General features: G+C 40.3%; 1 long non-coding RNA gene across 2 annotated transcripts in view; it reads right to left on the bottom strand.

Moving 5' to 3' along the window:
* Nucleotides 1-342: 342 nt before the first annotated feature.
* LOC122549209 overlaps nt 343-17,280 on the bottom strand; it is a 77,778-nt gene continuing 60,840 nt past the window's right edge. For both annotated transcript variants that reach the window (XR_006311460.1, XR_006311459.1), the window contains 2 exons: nt 17,007-17,126; nt 343-426 (listed from right to left, as the gene is read on the bottom strand). This is a non-coding gene — a long non-coding RNA (uncharacterized LOC122549209). The remainder of the gene's footprint in view (nt 427-17,006; nt 17,127-17,280) is intronic.

Here is a 17,280-nt window from a genome sequence, read left to right as displayed (position 1 = left end):
TTTTGCGAGCAATACAGGCAGATCGCATAGTTAAGTCGCATAGATAAGTAAATAACAGGTAAACAGTAACAAAACCAAAAACACAGGTATAGGCAAATGTTAAGAGTTTGTGAGTCCATTCAGTATTCTAACAACAGTAGGGTAGAAACTGTTTTGAAACCAGCTGGTGCGTGTGTTCAAGCTTCTGTACCTTCTCCCCAGTGGTAGAGGTTGTAGAAAAACATTGCCAGGGTGGGATGTATCTTTGAGAATGCTGACGACCTTCCTTGACAGCGGGCCTGGTAGATGGATTCTATAAATGGGAGGTTGGCCTTTGTGATTATCCGGGCCAAGTTCACCACTCTCTGTAACCGTCTCCAACTTTGAAAAGTAGAGTTGCCGTACCAGGTAGTGATACATTCAGACAAAATGCTCTCGATGGCTCACCTATAAAAATTTGCAAGGATATTCGCTGAGATATTCACCGAGTTGGCAAGAGATTAAGTTAAAAGATTAACATTACATTCTTTCTGTAAAGAGTCTGCAGTAGATGAACACATGGTCTGACCAGGTTCACAATGATCTCCAGCATCTGCAGACCTCACTTTCTCCTCAAGAGATTAAGTTAAAAGATTAACATTACATTCTTTCTGTAAAGAGTCTGCAGTAGATGAACACATGGTCTGACCAGGTTCACAAGCCACTGACTACCTGAATCGGTCCCAAATCCAATAACATTTGAGATTTATTGATTAGGTCAAACTTCCACCAGATGCCATGGTGGGATTTATACCTCAGAGCTTTAGTCTAGGTGTTGGATTACATGTCCATTACCACTACACCATCATTCCTCCTTAACTATTAAAGTTTCTATTCTAGAATCTCTTGATGTTTTTAAATTAAATCCACTAACGTTGGTGAAATATTTCTATTCAAAGGATTTTATCACTGTAATGTTTAATTGTGCTGGGCTAATGTTTTACAGAATGTCAAGATTCTGCATTTCTCACATCATGGGTTCAGGGGGAGACAGTAGTTCTAAAATAGACCTTGCTATCAAATGGTAACAAAATCATTTTGGTCATTTCATTCTCCAGTTCTTGCCTCTGATAACAATCCAATGACCCTTGCCAGAATTCAATGTATGTGGCCATCAGGCAAGGACCAATGTGCACTGAAAAATACCCTCCCTCTGGGATCTACTGGATTTCTGATGCTCATGGTCCAAAACAAAATGCTAGAAAAATTCCGAATTTTGTAATGACAGCCAGTTGCTTCATCCTGGGCCCATTATACCAGGATTGCCTCCTATTCAGTTTGAGATTACAGATTTCAGATTTAAGAAGCTCACTGTGCATGAGGGTGATGGAAGTGAAGATGATCAATGATGACAAAAGGAAATTGGATGCATACTTATGGCAAATAAACTTACAAGGTTATGGGGATAGAGGGGCTGGAAATGTGGGATGACTGCACTACTCCACTGATAGGAATGGTAAAAGATGGTTTCTTTAAACTTACAATCCAAGTTAAAGAAAGAAGAATGGAAGGCCTAATGACAAATCACAGATTGGAGAATAAGTCAGAGGCATAGCACTGCTACTGGTTGGGAAAACAGACACTCTTTTGAAATTTGGCATTCTTGTATTTGTTCTGATGAGTACTCTTTTTTCAGCAAATTCAGACTCAATATAAGATGGTTATATTCGTATAACTGCAAAGTAAGGGCTATAACTTTGCGCAGGATACATTGCTACTAGATATATATGTCCCATTTTCATTCCAACTCAATTGCCATCCTCTGTGGCCTACACTAAATCAAAAGTCTAGCTGTTTTCTCTGTTCAATTGATTCTGATACAAACCACATATGTATGAAGATCTGCATTATAGCAGGCATTCAGTCCCTCAAGCACGTTCTGTGGTCATGGCTGATCTGAATGTTGCCTCCATGTTCCTATCTATCTCCTGTCCCCTCAACAATCTATTCAACTCCACCTTAAAAATATTCAATGACTTCAATGAGCACTCCTGGGGAATAGAATTCCACAGATTAATGACACTCTGAGAGGAAAAGGATTTTTGCATCTAGATTTTAACTGGGAAATAACATTTTTAAACTATGTCCCCTTGTTTTCTGCTACAGGTGGAAACATCCACCCTGTCAAAGTCCCTCAGGATGTTTCAATAAAATCACCACACACTCATCTAAAGACCAACGGATACAGGCCAACCTATCCATCCTTTTCTCATAATGTAATCTTAATCGTAGGAATCAGTCCATTGGGTTTTCTCTGCATAGCTTCCACTGTGGTTATACCCTTTCTTAAATCAGGAAATCAAAACTTTACAGTTGATTTTATCCAGTGATTGATTGGTATTATCTAGGAATTGAGCTGATAAAACTGTCACAGCATGGACGAGTTGGACTGAAGCGTCTATTTCCATGTTGTACATCTCTATGACTCTATGAGCAAAGAATCTGAATTTTTTCCAACAATGACAAACTTTCAATTGGAATGAATGCAAAATGAACTGATCCTCAGTGGACATTTGCAACAGCCTGGTATAAACTCAATGAGAAGTGAAAGAATGTCACTCTATAAATTGGGATGAAATGGATTTCAACACCTCCACCCACCCACTCACCACCATTGAGTTTTCAGCAGAGATGTGGCAGGATTTTCAATGAGATCTGGGTATAGATTTTCGCGAGTATTATTCTGGTACAAAACCTTCTTTAAATTAATCTAATTTTCATTTTAATTTTACTTGCTCACATTTCAAATGATTAGAACATAGAACATTACAGTGCAGTACAGGCCCTTCGGCCCTCGATGTTGCGCCAATCTGTGGGAACCAATCTGAAGCCCATCTATCCTACACTATGCCATTTTCATCCATATGTCGATCCAATGACCATTTAGCTACCCTTAAAGTTGGTGAGTCTACAACAGTTGCAGGCAGTGCATTCCACACCCTTACTACTCTCTGAGTAAAGAAACCACCTCTGACATCTGTCTTTTGTCTATCATCCCTCAATTTAAAGCTATGTCCCTTTGTGCAAGCCATCACCATTCGAGGAAAAATGCTCTCACTGTCCAACCTATCTAACCCTCTGATTATCTTGTATGTCTCAATCAAGTTACCTCTCAACCTTCTTCTCTCCAACGAAAACAGCCTCAAGTCTCTCAGCCTTTCCTCATAATACCTTCCCTCCATACCATGCAACATCCTGGTAAATCTCCTCTGAACCCTCTCCAAAGCTTCCATATCCTTCCTTTAATGCAGTGACCAGAACTGTACACAATATTCCAAATGTGGTCGTACCAGAGTTTTGTACAGCTGCAGCGTGACCTCATAGTTCCGAAACTCAATTCCTCTACCAATAAAAGCTAACACACCATATGCCTTCTAAACGACCCTGTCAACCTGGGATCTATGTAAATGGACACCAAGATCTCTTTGCTCATCTACACTATGAAGAACCTTACCTTTACCCCAGTACTCTTTATTCCTGTTGCACCTTCCAAAGTGAATCACCTCACACTTTTCCACATTAAACTCCATTTGCCACCTCTCACAAGAGATTACTCTTCACAAAAACTATTTCATTGACTTTAACTCATTTTAAGAAGTATGTACTTAGCTTGCGAAAGATACTATATAAATGCAAGTACTTTCTTTAATGGAGGGAGAATCCTGCAGAGTATGACAATCTCCACAAGAGAACTGCCAGTGTTAGGTGTGGCTCAGGGTATCGTGCCTATGCTGCTAAGTTGGAAGATTCTGGGACCAAATTGCATTCCATGGGCTAAGCACAAGAATCAAGGCTGATGCTCCGGTGCAGTACTGAAGGTGTGCTGCAACATCAAAGTTGCTGTCTGTCAGATGGGATGTTATACCAAGGTCCCATCTGTCTTCTTGATTTGCTGATAAAGATTTTGTGACACTGTTTCGCGTTATCCCTGGTGTCCTGAGCAATATTTCTCCCTCACCCAACATCATTGAAAACCAGATCATGTGCAATGTCATTTTCACACTGCTGTTCTCGCTCAGAACCTTGATGTGAACACTTTTGCTGCTGCACTTCCTTCAGGACAACAGTAAATACACTTCAAAACCCACTTCACCAGCTGTAAGACACAAGGTTAAGGAAGGTGCTCTGTTTTTAGGTAAGTATTTTGCAAGTTTTTTTTTCCGGTGGTCTCAGCATTCCAAATTCTATGGTAGAAGAACACATTTCCAAAATCTAGCCCTTAATCTCTTCCTCCTTGCTCCCTTCTGTGTTTTTTCTTTCCCTATCTTTGCTTATTCTGAGAGCCCTTTGTGCTTTGGGTGGTTTCAAGGTCTCGCAGCTGCCCTTCAGTAGCCAAACAGAAGCTACTTCATGTGTGAAGTTAGACAGTGAGCTTTAGCAGACCTTTTGCCCAAAAAAACTCTCACAATTATAAAACTTGCCGAAAACTTGGGCATATTGTGAATGGTTTATGTTTAACAATTAAACGTGGCTGATTTTAAATGCACAATCTAATTGAAAGATGCATAATGAAACAATGTGGGAAACAATGTATGGTTAAGAAGAGATAGTGACAAGGAGATAATATGGTCTGTTTAATATCGTCAGTGCAAATCTAAAATCGTGGCCAATCTAAATAAAGTCTACTGTATATCCTGGTAATGCAACAAAGAAGAACCCTGCGACTAACACAAGGTTTTCAGAACAATTCTTCCATGAGACTGATCAAGGAATTATTTCATCAGTCGACTTATCACAATGCAGCCTAATATCACCACACCTAATTGTTTTCTTTCCTTGCCCACTGATATGGGATCATCTTTGCTTTGCAGACCGGCATTAGTAGGGGAGCCAAAAACGAAGAGCAAAGAGGCTTAGCATACCTCTGTGCTGCAGATTAAACAGTCCTTCAAAGATGCCACAGACCGTGCTCTTGATTTGTCTTATAACAATTTTCAAAAATCACATAATCCTCTGTTAGCGGAAATTTGACAAAAATAAAACCTTCTCCTCCTGGGGTGTCTGGTTTCTTTTAAGTGTGTTGCCCACTTCCATGTCTTGGCACTACTGATGCATAAAACTTCATTCCATAATCCTTTCATGATGTGATTTTCTTTGTAGAATTTCATTTTATCCTCTTCATATCCATGGGGACAATATCCTCCTCAAAGAGCACTACTGGCTGACAGCTAACGAAGTATTTGCATTGATGTAGGACGACAGGAAAAAAACACAGCTATACATCAGTCTGACATCCCATATTCCCTACCGGAACACACTCCAGCTCTCAATGTTTGAACGACTTGGTTGGCAACAAATATCACCAACTGCAAACCTAACCAAAGTCGTGAAGCCTAAGGTTTCAACCTTCCATGGAAAATCTGGGCATCTCTTAAACTTTAGAAGCTGCAGCAGTGAAGATGTGGCCACTTGCTGCAAACAGTGGGACATGAGGAAACAGCTCAAATTGTGAATGCGTTCATGCAAATCAGACCATCAGCTCCTGCCCTGAGAGATCATTCAAGATGGCAGCACAACCATTCACACACTGCATCAGATACAGCCACTGGATGGATTGCTGAGCTTGACATTAAACTACTCAACATCGCAGAATTCCCAACATTGTGATTAACCATTCACAGGGAATTATTTTCCCTTGCCTATTTTCTCTGGTTTTGTTTCTATTCTTACAGGACATAGTTCTTAGTAGAATACATTATCACAATGTTTAATGTGGTCAAAAACTTCATCCAGCAGTCATTATGGTAGAATCCCTATAATGCAGAAAGAGACCATTTGGCCCATCATGTCTGCACAGACCCAAGCCTTTCCCCATCGCCTTATTTACCATTGCGAATCCATCTAGCTTGCACATCCATGGATGCTACAGACTATTTAACATTGTTGATTCACCCAATGGAAACCCAGATAGATACAAAGGGAATGTGCAAACTCTGCACAGACAGTCACCTAAGACTGGAATCAGACCCAGGTCTTTGGCGCTGAGGCAGCAGTGCTAACCACTAGTCATCATATTACCTCATAATTCAAGGAGGAATCTGGTAATTGGTGCCAGTGAGATAATTTACCGTGAGGGATATCACAGTTGAATTCGGTTTTAATTGTATATTTTCTAAATTCAATTACATGCAGGCACTGGACATTACTTGGGGATTCACTTGGTCTCCCTTGAAAAGGGACTGAAAATGTGGTTGCTGGGTTAGGAAGATACACACTTGTCATGGTATCTCCTCCAACCCTGGCAACATCCTTGTAAATCTTTTCTGAACCCTTTCAAGTTTCACAACATCTTTCCGATAGGAAGGAGACCAGAATTGCATGCAATATTCCAACGGTGGCCTAACCAATATCCTGTACAGCCGCAACATGACCTCCCATCTCCTGTACTCAATACTCTGACCAATAAAGGAAAGCATACCAAACACCTTCTTCACTATCCTATCTACCTGCGACTCCACTTTTAAGAAGCTATGAACCTGCATTTGAAGGTCTCTTTGTTCAGCAACACTCCCTAGGACCTTACCATTAAATGTATAAATCCTGCTAAGACTTGCTTTCCCAAAATGCAGCACCTTGCATTTATCTGAATTAAACTCCATCTGCCACGTCTCAGCCCATTGGCCCATCTGGTCCAGATCCTGTTGTAATCTGAGGTAACCCTCTTCGCTGTCCACTACACCTTCAATTTTGGTGTCATCTGCAAACTTATTAACTGTACCTCTTATGCTCGCATCCATATTAAAACCATTAAAACCAATTCAAAATACTGAAATAAGGCAAATGGGAATGCATACTTTCTTTTAAAAATGGAAGTCTTTCAAGGAGCTAGAACAGACAAAATGAACTGAATGGCTTATTTCATGCTGCACAATTCAATAAACTCCACGTCATGTTCACTGTTTGCACCATGCTGCCAGCATCCATCTTCAAGTCAAGGAGAACATCGCCATGTGTAAGGTCACCCCATTGTATGACATTAAGGGCTGCTATTTATTTACGGTATATTTTTATTACACAGTTATCTGCATTTTAGAAGCCATTCCCTGGGGTTCAGGATGAATTGAACTGGAATGGCCTCAGCTGGCCTGATGAGCACTGAGCCTTTCCTGAATGCAGCAGCATGAAGGCTATTTTAACTCCAAGGCTTCATCCCAACATCACAGGTCAGCTGCCTGGTGGCTCTAGAGTCAAGAGGCTACCAGCCATAGCATTGGAATGGTTCCATGGGAGAGGGAGAGTGATGGGAAGGGCAAAGGCTTCAACATGCCTCATGTAATTCAGGGAAAGCACCTTCCTGATCCTTCAAGTGACTTCTTAAAAACAACATTACCTCAAATGGTATCCACTTATCTTTATTCCACTTCACAGGAAGAATTTAACATCTTTCCCTCTGTCATGCTTGTGTCTGGGGAAGGGTGGGGCTGCAGTTTATCGGGCAGGAGGATGGCAGCCGGGATCTAATGGACTTCCTGATCACCCTCCATCAATTAAAACTCAATAAAACGCTTCAGTCTGCCATTGGCACTCAATGTGGGGGGTGGGGGGAGGTTTTGCATTATGAGGTACTTGGCAGGAAATCCTGATGCATTGAAAGATCTGGAAATGAGGGGCTGCTGAAAGCCAAATCCCTGTCCTTGTTAGTGAGCCCCTGCCCCACAACCCATATACCCAACCCACCCCCCTTCATCACTCATCTATGACCGGGGACAATACCAGGCCTCAAGTAAGTGTCCATCAGACCCCCATTTCTCCATTGGTTTTACCTATTGATAGAACTGTTGTAAGGTCTGATTGTTAAATGGAACTTCATCCAAGAAAAGCCCTACCACTTTCCAGTTAATTGCCAAAAGCTTTCCGTAAGTCTACACATACCACATCTGTTTCAGTACTCAGCCACCATATCGAGCATTTGCTTGCCAATTCTGCCTCATTTCTTCATGGGCCAGAGTTCAGGGTGACAATCAGCAACTCAAAAACATTTCCACATTGGCTAGTTCGGACAGAGGCAGTTGTTTAAAACATGCCGTTGTATCTTTCATTTTCTGGACCGTACCGTCTTGATGTCAAGAACTGGTCTCCAGGTCAGGAATCCATTGAATACCCATTGAAGAGGTTCAGGCTTATGCTGCCCATGGCCAGGAAACAGAATAGCCTTCAATAATCACTTACTTTTGCCATCAGTGGCCTTGGCAACACAAAATGGAAACATATTTTGACCTGATACCTGGTGACACTGTGTTTAAGTGACAACATTCCTTCTGCTATTGGAGTGGACAGTTCTGATAGTACCACAACATTCATTCCGCGTAAAGCTTGATGGTAACAGTAAAAGCAATCTGCTTCAAGATGGAAAATCAAATGTGCAGGGGTGAGGTTCCACAGGGGTTTTCTCCCTTGTTCTGTGCAACCTCAGCATTACAGCTGTGCAAGCACAAGAGAACTATGTGATTCACTGCAATAGTCATTACATTTTCTTTGAACATGCCCAATTGCCCACAGCAGGCTCACAGATGATGGCAGTAAGGACAGGGACCTAAGAGTGAACTTTTCAGGCACTGATGCATTCTATAAAATGCTTCTTCTGAACCTCCTCCCACTCCCTATGCTGCATATAAAAGCAGAAGCCAGTCGAATATTGTAATCCCCTATATTGATAGTGCCTCATTATACACATAAAATTAACATCAGTCACAGCAGGGCAAGGAGGTTCCAGCTTTGAGAAGTTATCAGTAAAAGTTCTATTCTTCCCAGATGGCAAACACCTCCACAGGTTTTCAGGTGAGAAGCAAAGCAATGTTGTTACAAATGCAAATAGACTTGGAATCTACAGTCAGTAACTCAGTCCCCTCAAAGTTAAGGACCCAATAAAGATGAAGAATCCACCCCCTAGCCAGGAAGTACAGGCTCCAGGTGTGTGAATGAATACATTCAGGACACTCCAGACATATAAGTTTGTATCAAGATTAGAGTAGTGCTGGAAAAGCACAGCAAATCAGGCAGCATCTGAGGAGCAGGAAAATCGACGTTTTGGGCCAAAGCCCTTCATCAGGGATTTTCCTGCTCCTCGGATGCTGTCTGACCTGCTGTGCTTTTCCAGCACTACTCTAATCTTGACTCTAATCTCCAGAATCTGCAGTACCCACTTTTGCCTATGTAAGTTTGTATGTCTGAGTTACACGGAACTTACAGTCTGTTAATGAGCAGTATATTTGAACAGGCTGGGAGCTCTGCAAGACAGTCTGATCATGACATGACATGTACTGTCGATTATCAGGTCAGCCACGATCTCAGTGAATGGTGGAGAAGGTTCAATGGGCCAATTAGGCTACTTCTGCCCAAATATCTTATTCGGAAGGCCTCAACATCCACAGACCCCTGATTCCCAGGTGTCACACTGCACTATACCATCAATTTTATGTCCATTATCGATCACAAATATTATAAACAAATGACAACCTAATAAAACAATTGTTTCTTTAATTGTGCACAGAATTCTGTCATTATATAAACATGAATATGCTTTTTTTTATTTCTGTTTGTTGATGGTAGTAAATGTAGTGAAATGGTAAACCCCCTCTGTAAATCCTTTTTCACTTTGTCTCATTTTTCCTGACACATCACAAAAAGATATATTGACAAAACTTTACTGACACTTAATATCATAGAACATTTGCTACAGTAAATTATCTAATCCTTGCAATCCAAAGAAAATAATATATGATCCTGATTAACAAGGAATGCTCTCCATTTTGTCTTATGAAATAATAATTATATGTTGACCAGAATATCACACTAATGTTGGCATTGATGTCATTGCTATGAACTTGTGTGGGGGGACATTAAAAATATTGTTATACTTTAATGAAACACTCTCAAAATACCTCAACCATCTGTTCATTATACCGTTACATTACGAATGCCAAATTTAGGACCCACAATCATCAGCAGTCTGGTTCCCATTTCCTAAGTACATTATCTCTAAAATGTGCATGGTAAGCAATGGAAATATGGTGCTGCACAGAAGAGTGACGAATTTGTAAACCAACTTATAAAAAAAAGTTGGTGCAAAATTAATTCAACTTCAGTAGATGAAATTTTTAAACAATCGCATCTTGTATATAAACTACAGTTCATCGTGTATCCACTGAGTTAGGACTTGATATAGGCAGTCAGGTGGAAATCCCACTTTGTTTCTTTTAGGCAAAGGAAAAAGAATTAAAATTGTATTTGTGTCCTTATACTCCAACTAAAAAAGCCTTTTGTGTCAGAGTTGTTCCTTATTTTACACCACTTCTCGTAATCCTCATACATTTCCTGTCCAAGGCCTATTCAGTGAGACATTTTATTCAACATGTTAAGTATCTTTGGTGGTTTTTGTTCCATATGCCTTAGGAATTACCAAGGAAAAGTGCTTTAACCTTTGGTACTGTTTTCCCTTCTCTTGGGCTGCAGAGATATAATACCCATAACTAACAACTTCTTTATTGGTCTTGCATTGGTAATTGTTATTTAGCCTGCAGCTGCTTAAGGCAAGAAATTATTCCACTTCTCACCACCCTCTCCCCTTATCAAATCCTGCATCTAGCTGAATACTCTTCACATTAAACTAATAGTCTGCTGTTACGAATGTCAAGAATCCTCCACCACCACACCTACCTCCCCTGCTTCCAGCTCCAACATTTCAGCTGTACAATGTACACATTTGGATCTTTAAATCATTGTGCTACCTAGCCCATACATATGCCAATCAATACTCCTCGGATAATATTTTCACTTTGCTGTCCCAGAACAGCATAAGGAACAAGCTGGGCAGAGATTAGATTATCAAGTATCATGAAACTGTCTGCAACTTCAAAAGGATACAGAGCAAAGGAAACCATAGTTTATCAGGACTGTAACGGTGACGTGATTATCTTTCATGTCACGCAGATGTAGGGCAGTATGGGGGATAACTCAGGGTCTGCCATGATAGCAGAGGCTGAAAACACGAGCTGACGGGAAATATAAAAGCAGCATTTAGCTTGGAACGTAAATCATTAGTTTTGGGTCAGATATTGACAATGAGCAGATTCTCAAGTGTGCTAACTGCAAATCCAACAATTCAATATGTGTATGCATCTATGCAGTGTGAGCATCTTATTGATAAGAAATGCAAGATGGTCTTTTTTTTGGAAACATGCTTTTCACTAGGTCAACAGATTGTTAATAGTCTGTCAAAGAATGATACATTGATTGTCAGTAAAACTCTGAGATGTTTGTCCTCAATTATTCCCACTAGCACACTGCCAGCAAGTTGACTCAGAAAAATGGCTTTACAGGGAGCAGATAAACAATGATCCTTTGGAAGAAAATGCTTGCCAGTGACATCATTTCCCAGAAGGGGGTGGTGGGAGCGGGTGGGGGTGTAATCATTTACAGAGTCATGAATTTAGTGTTTAGTTCATATCCTGTAGGTCCATACATTGTGAAACACATTGTTTGATTCAAATTTCCAATTTAGTTGATGAAGTATTCTAATTCAGGAAGGAGAGGAAGATCCCACTACCATGTGCTATTCCCTTCCACTGCCTTGTGCAAAAATTGCTGAAAGAAGACAGCAGTTGTTGAAACCTTTTGTCTTTTTCTCATTGGAACAAACCCAACAAGATCACAGCTAAATTTAACAAGATCACAACAGCTTACAAAGCTTAGTATAATCAGTCAAGCCCATAACATACAAATAAAAACAAAATACCACAGATACTGGAAATCTGAAACAACACTGAAAAAGCTGGAGAAACTTGGCAAGCATCTGTGGAGAGAGAAATAGAGTTAACATTTTGAGTCTGGGATGATTCTTCACAACGCCCAATAAAAATGCCCAACTGGCTCCAATGACATTGGATTTTGGAGCCTCTGAATGGTGGACCCAGGAATGGTTTGACCAGGGTAACACAGCTCAGTGCTCAGGACACGTTTTTGGGAGGGTACCCCTTTGAGCTGAAGTGACTCTTTGGAGCTGGTCCTGGGACAGTTTTGGAGGAGGTAAGCTACCCTTTGGTGGAGCTAATAGATACTTTGTTACTGTGTAACGTATGGGTGCTTGTTTGTAAAATGTCCTTCCAGTGGTAAAAATTAGAGGGGCTGTTGAAGGATCCTTGGTGAATTTGTACAGTGCACCTTTAAGATGGTACACATTGCTGTCACTGTATGTTTGGTGGTGAAGGGATGATTATTTTAAGTGATGGATGGTGTGCCAATCAAAGAACTGCATTATATTGGATATCTTTGAGCTTCTTGAGTGTTGTTGGAGCTGCACTCATCCAACCAAGTGGGAGTATCCCATCACACTCCTGACTTATAGATAGTGGACAGGCATTACAGTGACAAAGCCTGCTTGGGTGGCATGTTGGCACAGTGGTTAGCCCTGCTGTTTTGTAGTGTCAGGGGCCCAAGTTCAACTCCACCCTCAGTTACAGTCTGTGTAGAGTTCTCCCTGTCTCTGTGTGGGTTTTCTCCAGTTTCCTCCCACAATCCAAAGATGTGCAGGTTAGCTGGTTTGGCCATGCTAAATTGTCCTATAGTGTCCAAGGATTTGCAGACTAGTTGGATTAGCCATGGGAAATGCAGGGTTACAGGGATGAGGTGGGTCTGGGTGAGCTGCTCTTTGGAGGACTTGGGCTGAGTTGCCTGCTTCCACATTGTAGGTATTTTATGATTCTAAAAGTGAGTTATTTGCCACAGAATTTCTAGCATACTCTTGTAGTCACGGTATTTATATGGCGAGTCCAGTTCAGCTTTTGGTTAATGGTAACCACCAGGATGTTGACAGTGGGTGAGTCAGTGATGGTATTGCCATTGAATGTCATGGGGAAATGGTTAGATTTTTCGTTGTATGAAATAGTCATTACCTGACACTTTTGTGACATGAATGTTACTTACCACTTATCAAACCAAGACTGGATATTGTTCAGGTCTTGCTAAACACACACATGGACAGCTTCAGAATCTGAGGAGTTGTGAATGGAGCTGAACATTGTCTAATCATTAGCAAGTATCCCCTCTTCTGACCTTATGAAGGACGCAAGTTCCTTTATGAAGCAGCTGAAGATGGTTGGACTGTGACAGTGCCCTGAGGAACCCTAAAAAAAACTTTCCTGGAATTGAGACAACTGACCACCAATAATCACAACAAACAAAATCAGAAATTGCTGAAAAATTCAGCAGGTCAGGCAGCATCTGTGGAGAGAAAGCAGAGTTAATGTTTTGGGTCCAGTGACCCTTCATCACAATCACAAGCATCTTGGTTTGTGCTAAGTATGGGTCCATTCTGTGGAGTGTTTTCCTCCCATTTTAAAATTCTGATGAACTCCAATTTTGTTAGGAATCCTTGAGGCTATATTCATTTAAGAACTGCATGGATGCCAAGAATAGTCACTCTCACTTCACCTCTGGAGAGTAACTCCTTTGTCCATGTTTGGATCAAGACTGTAATGAGGATAGAGGCTGAATGACCTTGGTAACCTAGATTGAGTATCAGTGAGCAGGTTATTGCTGAGCAAATGCCACTTGATAGAATTGTCAATGTCCTCTCCCAACACTTTGTTGATAACTCGGTTGATGTTGGGACTATCAAAACTGTCAAGGAACTGTCAAAGCTGTTAAGAAACTGTCCAAAAACAGCTTGAGATTTTTTTCACTATTTGTGTTCGCATAAACCATAATAGGATTGGTGCTGCATGACTGATTTCCCAAACTATCATTTTCACAATAGGACGATATGGGATAAACACTTTAATGGACAACTCCAATTATTTATGAGAATGGAGATATTTGCAGAAGAGATTAAATATTTAAAGAGTCATAGAGTTATAGAGATGTACAGCATGGAAACAGACCCTTCGGTCCAACCCGTCCATGCCGACCAGATGTCCCAACCCAATCTAGTCCCATCTGTCAGCACCCGACCCATATCCCTCCAAACCCTTCCTATTCATATACCCATCCAAATGCCTCTTAAATGTTACAATTGTACCAGCCTCCACCACATCCTCTGGCAGCTCATTCCATACACGTACCACCCTCTGCGTGAAAAAGTTGCCTCTTTTATATCTTTCCCCTCTCACCCTAAACCTATGCCCTCTAGTTCTGGACTCCCCGACCCTAGGGAAAAGACTTTGTCTATTTATCCTGTCCATGCCCCTCATAATTTTGTAAACCTCTATAAGGTCACCCCTCAGCCTCCGACGCTCCGGGGAAAACAGCCCCAGCCTGTTCAGCTGCTCCCTGTAGCTCAGATCCTCCAATCCTGGCAACATCCTTGTAAATCTTTTCTGAACCCTTTCAAGATTTACAACATCTTTCCGATAGGAAGGATTAAACCTTAAAGTTGCTTTTTTTCTCATAAGGAATTAGTTAAAGGATGATTTTTTTTCAATAATTGGATCAATTGACATAATTTTATTTTCTGTCAGCATGCTTCCTGAGGAATGTCCACAGGGAATACTATGTGTGTTGGTGTGGAGAGGGAAGGGAAAGAGTGGTGGCACTGGGTTGGCACAAGGGCTATAACAGGCCATGGGCATTATTGGGGCAGAGAAATATAATGGTCTATGGGACATAGATAATTGGCCATCGGGTGTCACAAGCAACTTTAGGGACCATAGATAGGTGTGCATACATGAAGATTGACATGAAGGATGTGGAACATGGGGGTGGTGACAGGGCATTAGATGGCATGAATGGGCATAGAGGATGTGAGGAATGTGAGGAGGTGAACTGGAGGGACTGTTTATAGTTTCACCTTCACTTTGAATAATGAACACAGCATCAGAGTCCCCGAGCAGCCTTTAAACACATTGTGAATTGGCAGCCTCTCTTTTAGGGGCACATGGCCCAACTCCCTTGACTATAAATAAAAAAATGTGGGCAGCGATTTATTAAGATTTGCTTCATAGAGCCAGGATTTCTTCTGCTTCTACACACTTGACCTAGGTATACAAATTTATGCCAATGTTTTTAATGACGATTGGTATACAGAATATTTATCTCTTGCACCTTGAAATTTATTCACTATTACATATCTCAGCACAATCTTCATGTTTCACCACGGTGATTAAAAGAAATAACTCAAAATGTTTTCTGCAGTGTCCAGTGGAGTGGAAACAAAGATAAACACAGTGAAAATACCAGAAAACAGTCTTTATTGGATGTTGGAGAGCTTGATAATTATGTGGAATTTCACACCACCAAAATCAGGTCATTTGGCCCAAGTGTTCTGTGCTTACATTTACTCTTACTTCATCCAGATCTATCGGCATATTTCTATTTCTTTCTCCCTCATGATTTAACAAATTCTTTCATGGGATGTGGGCAATGTGAGCAATTGTTGCACATCTTAATTACCCTAAAATCCATCTGGTTAACCACCATCCTCTGGGAAGAAAACTGCTTCCCTTTTCTGCTGGTCAGCATTACGGAGACTAGTCTTTTCTCCAAGGTGCATTCATTCTTTTACATTCCACCAGCTAGCATGGGGGGATTTGAGCCCATGTCCCAGATTATTAGCCTTGACTTACTAGTCCAATGACATTACCATATTGTCACCATCACCCCCACTATGGTTACCTATAACTGCTTAAAGATAGCCATTGCTAATGTGGGCTGTTGTGAGCTTTATATTCCAACCACTCTTTGTGCAAAAATATAGTGCAATTGTAGAAAGGTTACACCACAAAAAAGGCTGTATGGCCTATTGTGTCCAAGGCAGATCTCTGCAACAGCAACTCTGTGATTACCACTACCCACTCCTTTTCTTGTAACCTTGCAATTTTTTTCTTTCTTCAGGTGCTTATCCAATTATTTTCAAAGACCCAATTAAATCAGGTTTCATTACGCTGTCTCACAGTGTATTCCAGGTCCTAACAACTCAATGCTTTTTAAAAAGTCTTCCTCACATTGCTTCTTTTACCTAAAATTTAAAATCTGTGACCTTTTGATCTCAATCATTCTCCCCTTATCATTGTGATAATGGTAATATATTCATGAAGTGGACAATCAGCATTGAAAGACAATAGAGGTTCAATGGTTTTTAAGATACAATTTTACAAGGTTGAGTAAACGCTACCTAATTAATGCTACAGTGCTTGTCTAAATGCCAATTCTGAGGTACATTCCCCGACTGTTGGATGATTTTTATCAAGACTTCCTGTTCTACATAAGAACTGTGAGGCATTATTCAGGTAATCCTTTTATTACCCAAGAGGAAATTGTGAAAAAATATTTTGAATAGTAAAATTTCCAAACTTTTTTAAATGCTAAATTTGATGAGTGAAATGAATTGCAAAGTACAATGTTGAGTCACAGTTTGAACACCAAGTTGTGAAAAGATCCGCATACAGTCAAAACCTCCCAAAATAGAAAATTCTTGATCAAAACCACACTGATGTGAGGAGGTAATGAGTGAAAACCTCAGGCCTCTCTACACAGGAAAAGCTAACACTACAGCTATACTGCACTAGCCTTTTGTGTGCATCTCCTGACAACCAATTACCAAGACAAACCGAGGTAAAAAAAGAGATAAGGTGAACAAACTATTCTCAAAATGCAATTTTTGTAGTTTATAGTGTGCAAGTTCACTGTCATGTGTGATATGTGTCATAGGATAAAAATATTCATTGGCAAGAAAAAAATCAATTTTTGAAGTGCAAAGAAATATACTTAGCAGTTCTACTTATTAATTAGAACGTCAACTGAATCCAACTGATTGAATTTTCGCAAAACAAAATGTGCTTTCCGGATAATTTCATCGTAATCATTTGTGGCCTTTTACCTGAATATTTTTTATTTATCAATTACAACATTTGAGTTAAGTCAGAAACCACTGATAATCAAGAGAGATTCTATGGTTTTCCATTTGTGTTTATTGCTTTTTCCACAATTCAGCACTTTACAGTTTAATAAGATGTCATCTTTTTTACTTAAATAATTTAAATGATCAACATACTTACATCATTTTAAACGCTGAAGAGGGAGTCTGGTACACTTAGTATTCATTAAAGACATTAAAGACACAGTATGTTTCCTGTGTGCCTGTACCACACAATGGAAATATTCAGACTGCCTTTGATCTGAAATTTAAAGATAAAATTGTATCATTAAAGCAATATTAGTTTTCACTCTTTCACGTAAGTCTAATTTTTTCTACATTCTATCACAAGATGGGGGTACTTTTAACTTTGGCTGTGAGTGTAAAACTTGCGATATTGGATTAGACACATTGGA

Source organism: Chiloscyllium plagiosum, chromosome 4 (genome assembly GCF_004010195.1).
Source record: "Chiloscyllium plagiosum isolate BGI_BamShark_2017 chromosome 4, ASM401019v2, whole genome shotgun sequence".
NCBI lineage: Eukaryota > Metazoa > Chordata > Chondrichthyes > Orectolobiformes > Hemiscylliidae > Chiloscyllium > Chiloscyllium plagiosum.
The sequence above is the reverse complement of the archived record's forward strand: the minus strand, read 5'-3'. Positions and strand labels throughout refer to the sequence as shown.